Here is a 7,500-nt window from a genome sequence, read left to right on the forward strand (position 1 = left end):
TTGGCCATCTTTTGCTTGGCAAGAAATAAAAGATGGCACTTATCAGCAGTTCATCTACATGGGTTCCGCAATGTGACGGCGGACGCTCTATCCAGGCGAAAGCCGATAGAGTCAGAATGGTCCCTCGACGCAGACTCATTCTCCATCTTGGAAAAAGTCCCAGAACTGCAGATCGACCTCTTCGCAACGAGCGACAACAAGAAACTATCTCGATATGTAGCACAATACGAGGACCCTCGGGCAGAAGCGATGTCCCTCGATTGGAACAGATGGAATCACATCTATCTGTTCCCTCCAACAAATCTCCTGCTGAAGGTCCTCAACAAGCTGTGACCCTTCAAGGGGACAGCAGCAGTAGTGGCCCCCAAATGGCCCAAGGGCAATTGGTTCCCTCTAGTGATAGAACTGAGGCTGAGGCTGTTTCCTCTACCGAACCCAGTTCTATCCCAACTGGTTCAGAAGTAGACTGTCTACGCTTCATCATTGAGAGCCCAAAACCTACATCTCATGATTTTCTCCCCTTAACAGCCAAGAAAAGGTTCGGGATCTCAAAAGACAACATCGACTTTATAGTAGAATGCAAGACAGGCCGGCAAAAATCTCTATAGACTTCTGCCTGTCCTTTTTCATTCACCTACATGAGCAAGGCCTAGCCTCCACCATGATAACTACGTGTAAATCACCTTTGACTAGGCCTCTTCTCAACGCCTTCCAGCTGGACCTGTCGAACGATATCTTCAATAAGATTCCGAAAGAATGAACTAGACTAAAACCAGAAACCCCTCCAAAGCCCACATCATGGTCCTTGGACAAAGTCTTGCACTACGCTTCGAACTTGAACAACGAAGATTGTTCCCTAAATGATCTAACACAGAAAGTGATATTCTTGTTCGCTATAGCCTCAGGGACTAGAGTTCGTAAAATAGTGGCCCTATCTAGAAACGAGGGCCATATTCAGTTTACAGAAAAGGGAGAACCGAATCTTCTTCCTGATCCTACCTTTCTCGCCAAAATCGAGCTTCCCACCAAGAGGTGGGGTCCTTGGAGAATCTGCCCTCTGATGGAAGATGTCTCTCAATGTTCAATAGTGTCTCTTAAGGTCTACCTTCGAAGAACTTAAGACTTCAAGGAAGGACAGCTCTTCATAAGAGAAACCTCAGGATCAAACTTATCCCTAAAACAACTGAGGGCAAAACTCACCTACTTTATTTGCAGAGCAGATCCTGACAGTACATCTGCAGGTCACGATCCTAGAAAAATTGCTTCCTCGCTGAACTTCTTTCAGCATATGGACTTTGATAGACTCCGCTCATATACTGGTTGGAAATCCTCTAGTCTTTTATAAATATTATGCGAAGCAAGTGCATAGAATAAAACACTATGTGGTGGCGGTAGGTAGTGTTATAAAACCTGTCGTCTAGTGCTGCGATGAACAATGAACTGTTTAGGACTTAACAGTGTAAAGGGTGAACAGGTATTAGCATCTTTAAGTGTAATGCCTTCTAATGAGAATCACTATGGTGATTCTTGGACTGTCCTATATAGGTATAGAATCCAACCAATAACACCAGTGCCGCGTGAACATTCGTACACAGTGTTAAAACATATCCAACATCTAAGTGAAATAAATTTGATAATTTCACAATACTGAGTGGCACCTGTGTGTTACTAATATATGCCAAGTCGGGAGAATACGGTGGATGCGGAACTGCAGCGAGATTCTTTCCGGCCATGAAGTCGAACAAACAGTGACGTGTGAGAGGGCGCGTTGTCATGATGCAGCAGCCACCCATTTCTCCATTTTTCCGGCCAAATCTCGCTGCAGTTCGGCATCCACCATATTCTCCTGACTTGGCACCATGAGACTTCTGGCTAATCCCGAAAATTAAATCGAAGATGAAAGGGAAACGATTTGACACCATTGAAGACATCAAATCGAACACGACAAAACAAATAAAGTTATTGAAAAAAAGAGGACTTCCAGGAATGTTTTCAAAAGTGGCAGGCACGGTGGAGTAAGTGCGTATGTGCCGAAGGTGAGTACTTTGAAGGAGATTAGTGACAAAACATGTTAATGTTAGTAATTTAATAAATATTCACACATTTTGCGAACTTTTTGATCACCCCTCGTATATATACATATACATATAAATATGTATATACACACGTATCTATCTATCTATCTATCTATCTATCTATATATATATATATATATATATATATAATATATACATCTACAAGTATCTATCTATCTATCTATATATATATATATATATATATATATATATATAAATATATATATATATATATATATTATATACATATATATATATATACATATATTTGAGCATATAAATATACACATACACATTCATATATAGGTATTTATATCTATTTTATATATATACATATATCTATATACACACGTTAAGTACATATATATATATATATATATATATATATATATATATATATATATATATATATAATATATATATATATAATGTTAAATTTTGCACATTTACGCGTGTTTTTCATATTCAAATAAGCCATATATTTTAGATACATGAATGTCTGGATTCTCTTACCGACCTCAAAATCAGAGCCCCAAGCGAAACCACTCAATGAAAATATCTTCTAACCGGCCGGGAATCGAACCCTGGTCCACGATCCTTGTAACAACAGTGACATACCACTTAGCCACGAAGAAAGATAAAAGTCAATGATAATTCATCTGTACTTATTACTGTCGAATTCAGGTTTTTTGTACTTAGAAATTAAATTAAACCATCTTCACCATCATAGCTAATTGGTATGTTTGTGACTTGGCATTCGATTAACGATAAATTTTACACATTTAAACGTGTTTTTTATATTCAATTAAGCCATATATTTTTAATACATTAAAGTCTGGATTCTCTTACAGACCTCAGAATCAGAGCCCCAATGAGGAAAGGAAATGGAGAAATAAATAAACTACAAGAGAAGTAATTAGAAACCAAAATAAAATAATTAAAGAACAAAAAACTACATAAACTATTAAAACCTCAAAAAGAAGAGGAAGAGAATTAACAGAAAAGTGCCCGAGTTTACCCTCAAGCAAGAAAAATCCACCCCAAGGCAGTGGAAGACCATGGCACAGAGGGTATGGCACTACCCAAAACTAGAGAACAATCGTTTGATTCTGGAGTGTCCTTATCCTAGAAGAGCTGCTTACCATAGCTATAGTCCATTTCTTTTATAAAGGCAGATTTGCACCGACTCGCAGCGGTGCCCTTTTAGCTCGGAAAATTTTCCTGATCGCTGATTGGTTAGAATTATCTCGTCCAACCAATCAGCGATCAGGAAACTTTTCCGAGCTAAAAGGGCACCGCTGCGAGTCGGTGCAAATCTGCATCGCTAAAAGAAATTGACTATAGTCTGTTATACCCTTACCAAGAGGAAAGTAGCCACTGACCAATAATTACAGTTCGGTAGTTAACCCCCTGAGTGAAGAAGAACTGTTTGGTAATCTCAGTGCTGTCATGTGTACGAGGACAAAGGAGAATATGTATAAAATAGGTCAGACTTTTCAGTGCACGAGTCGGCAAAGTAAATATTAGCCGTAAACAGAGAAGGATCCAACGTAGTCCTGTCTGGCCAGTCAAAGAATCCAACGACACTCTAGCGATAGTATCTCAACTGGTGGCTGGTGCCTAGACAACCTAATACCTAAAATCTCTTAAATGCTTTCATATTAACGCAGATGCAAACGGATAGATATCGTTACTACACTTATTAGTTTCTTCGAAAATAATGTTATAATTCCTGTTCAAACATCAGTTAAACGTTTTGGAGATTACCGTATATCCCATGGATTTCAGGAGGCAAGGACTAGAAAATTATTATGAATGTGAATTGATAATAGCTTTTTGCTTTTTTTTCTTTTTTTTCTTTTTTTTTTTTTGCTGTTGTATATTGGTGTTTCCGTATACAATATATAATTGTGTGCAAATATTTCCGTTCAATCGTGATTTGAAAAATGTTGTGAATCAGAGGTTTTTCGCAAAATAATCAGGGAACCAAGATTTACGTTTTCCGATAAACCAACAAGATAAGAAAAAAAAATGGAATTCACTATAATTCCAATAATACAGACAAACAAGAACTTACCATTGATGGCAATGTTTGATGAAAAATAAATCCTTTATAGGAAGGAAAATCTATGGAGTGCCATCATACTGTGGTCGAGATATCAATACTTCTATTAGCCGAAGTTTAATGATCTTGGGAAGGTTATATCACCTTATTAATATTCTATTCACGTGCTTCTATTCATATTAAATTTCAATAATATTTCATTTTTCAGTAGTGAAAAAATAACCTTAAATAAGGGATACATAAACATATACATACAAACATACACACTCACATACACACATGCCTATATATATATATATATATATATATATATATATATATATATATATATACATACATATACATATATATATATATTATATATATATATATATATATATATATATATATATATATATATACATACATACATATAGTGTGTGTATTGTGTGTGCGTGTGTGTGGGGAGAGAGAGAGAGAGAGAGAGAGAGAGAGAGAGAGAGAGAGAGAGAGAGAGAGAGAGAGAGATACTATAAAAGTTACTAGGTCCAAGCCAAGTAAGGCCATAACCCCTTGATAAACAATGAACACAAGTTGGAAGCACAATCATGACAGCCACAGCTGAACAACCATGAAACTGTGGCCACCCTGCTAATTGTAAGGCGGTGAAGAGACAGTGCAGATGCTGAGTCATAGCTAGGATGTTAGGAAATATTAACAAAAGATGAATATAGAGAAACAATTGAATCGGTTAAAATTACAAATGATAACTATTCATAGATGGCTAATACCAAGGTTACCAATTTTGGCCCAATACACAATGTTTTGAATGACATCTTAGGGATAAAGAAGTGAACTGTAAAATGGGTGCTACGAAGAGATAAAATCTTCCAGGAGACTAATTTTCCATCCTGATCTGGAAAACATTCGATGGGAAATAAGTAACAAGGCGAGTCATGAATCTGGCAGATTAGACCTAAATCAATAATTCAAAGCAAAACGCTGGAAGCCCCTTGGTTCTCTCTTGACCAAAATGTTAAGAATGCAATATTCGTTGGCAGAAATATGAACTCGGTATTTGAGCAATCTCGCAGAAAAAAAAGTGGTCTCGCTAATAATCATAAAAATTGCATGTCAAAACGGAAACAGTAAAAAGTCGATTACACAACTGTAGATTTATATTTTTTATCCTACCTGACTTGACCGATTACCTGACCTCAAACCCCAATAGTATGGTTACCATTTTTGGAGAAAAACTTGCAGACTCAGACTACAGCCATCCAAGGTGAGATAGGGATAAAACACACTATACAATGATGTGAATTATAGCAAGGGATACTATGCTGAAGAATAAAATGATATGATCTGTGTTCCTGGGATGTTTTCTGGCTAAGACTGAGAACTTTTTGACTGACACATATAAGTTCATATTTGTGGAATAAAACATTGAAGTAAAAAGTTAATTCTTTACTTGGTCATTACAGAGATTGGAGTACAAAGCATGACTGCTGACTAAGTGGAAATTAATTTGAAGTGATTAACGCTATTTCTGTATTGAGAGCGCCATGACAAAATGGGAATTTAGAAAGCCACGATATTAGTGAAGGTTGAGATAAGCAGCGACCACTTGCGTACGTAATCAAAGGAATTTGCAAGAAGAACAGCATGTTGTGTAAAATAGCTTTAGATTAGGCAAGGAGAAAGTGGTCTTCATGATATCTGGGATGTTACAGTTCATTCTAAGTGAAATGTAGTTGGGTACTGAGAGTAAATATAGTGCCTTAGATGACATGACAGTATATTATAATTAAGGTGATGGTAAGTATTTGAAGTATGAAATATATTTATATTCAGAAAAAAACAGTAACTTAATAGGAACGATGAACCATTCTGCATTGGCAATCATTTGGGTACATAATTTAAGAATCTTGAAGAAACACGGAAAAGGGAGCCGTAATACGCGTTCAGCAAACAACACGGTAACATAGAAAGCCCTACTTACATTTTCTTCTATGCATTGCCATCGACTCTACTAACCTTAAACAACAAAAGCCGTGGAATTTAACACTTAATTATCTGAATTATTTTCATTTCCATTATTTAATTGTTAACTTTTATGCGAATATCAGCCTTAATGACAAAAGCTGTTGAATGTACATATGCAATTGTAACCCTTATGTGACTCTGTGGGGACCTACAAAAATCTCATGGTTAAATAAAGCCATGGTATTCAAGAGCTTGTCATGTATTCATGACTTCTTCACAGAATCACAGAGGGGACATAATAAATTAGAAAACATGCACGCAGAAATGCATTGCAATTTCTGTGTGACACTGAATTGAATGGCAGCATATAAAAGTTATTAATGTTCTTCTCTTAATTAATATAGTATATGAAGAGGTTACGAAATAGTGTCACACACCTTCCTACACCAGAACACTTAAGACGTCTTTCTTCGGAGGAAAAAAACTCATGAACAAAGTACACGCATTCCATTAGCATGCATGTGCATAAAATAAAGACTTCAAATCACTGAATTGGTAATAAAAATGCAGATATTGCAATATATTGCATAAATTTACAATTATATATACATATACATATATATATACATATATATACATATATATATACATATATATATACATATATATACATATACATATATATATACATATATATATATATATACATATATATATATACATATATATATATACATATATATATACATATATATATACATATATATACACATATATACACATATATATATACATATATATATATATACACATATATATATATACATATATATATACATATATGAGAGAGAGAGAGAGAGAGAGAGAGAGAGAGAGAGAGAGAGAGAGAGAGAGAGAGAGAGAGAGTTGGAATGCAGTAGTAATTAGACATTTTTGTTTCCGCATGACTCAAAATTACCTAGAATGACGTGTGTCTCTCTTCCTGTTATCTGATATCTGGCGTACGTCAAATTGGTAACAAGCGTGACCTAATGACCCATCAGCTAGTCTGTTGGGACCTAAATTCGTTTAAAAATAAAATTGCTTGTCGCTCAATGCATAAATGTTAAAAAAAAAATATTTGTCTAATAAAATGAAATAGTTCTAGAAGTAAATAGGCCTACTTACGAATTAATCTTCATGAAACAAAAACTTATACCATACATATATATATATATATATATATATATAGAGAGAGAGAGAGAGAGAGAGAGAGAGAGAGAGAGAGAGAGAGAGAGAGAGAGAGAGAGAGAGAGAGAGGAGTAAAAATTTCAAGAACTGGGGAATCTTATGAGGACTATGCATTTTCCTTCAGCGGACATGAAAGGAACCAAGAAAATGGAGTGGGTCTTCTTA

The sequence above is a fragment of the Palaemon carinicauda genome, chromosome 4 (assembly GCF_036898095.1).
Source record: "Palaemon carinicauda isolate YSFRI2023 chromosome 4, ASM3689809v2, whole genome shotgun sequence".
NCBI classification, from domain to species: Eukaryota; Metazoa; Arthropoda; class Malacostraca; order Decapoda; family Palaemonidae; genus Palaemon; species Palaemon carinicauda.